Source organism: Cucurbita pepo, unplaced genomic scaffold, assembly GCF_002806865.2.
Source record: "Cucurbita pepo subsp. pepo cultivar mu-cu-16 unplaced genomic scaffold, ASM280686v2 Cp4.1_scaffold003141, whole genome shotgun sequence".
Taxonomy (NCBI): Eukaryota; Viridiplantae; Streptophyta; class Magnoliopsida; order Cucurbitales; family Cucurbitaceae; genus Cucurbita; species Cucurbita pepo.
Window position 1 is genome coordinate 1 of NW_019649158.1, and position 1,278 is coordinate 1,278.

The 1,278-nt window shown below is 38.7% G+C and overlaps 1 non-coding gene across 1 annotated transcript; it reads right to left on the minus strand.

The window, feature by feature from the left end:
- Positions 1 to 1,045: 1,045 nt before the first annotated feature.
- TRNAP-UGG lies at positions 1,046 to 1,117 on the minus strand. The gene has a single exon. It is a non-coding gene; the product is annotated as a tRNA-Pro (tRNA).
- Positions 1,118 to 1,278: the final 161 nt, after the last annotated feature.

Genomic DNA, 1,278 nt, shown 5'->3' on the forward strand with positions numbered 1-1,278 from the left:
CTCTCTGAAACTTCTTCATCGGTTATTTTGGCGCATCTTTCTTAAATAGATTGTGACGACAGATGACCTATGTGACAACAGCGGACAACATGCCTGCCTTCCTGACCACGGATAGATTACGGGGCTTTGCACGTCGGCCCCTAAGAATACCACATCAAGGTGACAGGATTCAAGCCTATGGCTCTCTGAAACTTCTTCATCGGTTATTTGGGCGCATCTTTCTTAAAATGATTGTGACGACAAATGACCTATGTGACGACAGCGGACAACATGTCTGCCTTCCTAACAACGGATGGACTACGGGGCTTTGCACTTCGGCCCTGAGAATACCACATCAAGGTGACAGGATTCGAACCTATGGCTCTCTGAAACTTCATCGGTTATTTGGGCGCATCTTTCTTAAAAGGATTGTGACGACAGATGACCTATGTGACGACAGTAGACAACATGCCTGCCTTCCTGACCACGGATAGACTACGGGGCTTTGCACTTCGGCCCCTAAGAATACCACATCAAGGTGACAGGATTCAAACCTATGGCTCTCTGAAACTTCTTTATCAGTTATTTGGGCGCATCTTCCTTAAAAGGATTGTGACAACAGATGATCTATTTGACGACAGCGGACAACATAATGAAAAGTTCGGATTGTGACAACAGATGATCTATGTTCGGATTGTGACAACAGATGATCTATTTGATGACAGCGGACAACATAATGAAAAGTTCTATTTGACGACAGCGGACAAGATAATGAAAAGTTCCTAGAAAGAATACAATAGAACAATTCATTTTGATATAATATTGTTGGGGGCATTTTGAGAAACGAACTTGAGACCTCTCACACCCAAAACAATAATCATACCACTTAGACCAAATGCCTTTGTAGTAAATTTATAATTCTTAGTATTTTCCGTGCCTCAATATATGAAAAATTTATAGAAGTTGAAGGTGCATTGCCACACATTCCTTTGGGTTAGCTCCATTGATAACTATTTTATTTTTTTTGTTTTTTTTTATTTAAAAATTGTGCTTTTTTTCTTTTGGAGGGGCATTTCGAGAATGGAACTCGAGACCTCTTGCACCCAAAGCAAGAATCATACCACTAGACCAAATGCCCTTATTAATGACTATATATTAAGTTGTTTATGGAATGTATCATCATTATTTCATTTATTTTCTTTGTTAATGAAATCCATGAGAAATTATTATTATATCTTTTAGATCTAGATCGCTGTTAAAATTATTTACATAGGGTTTGCGATAATTACTGTAAAGAGA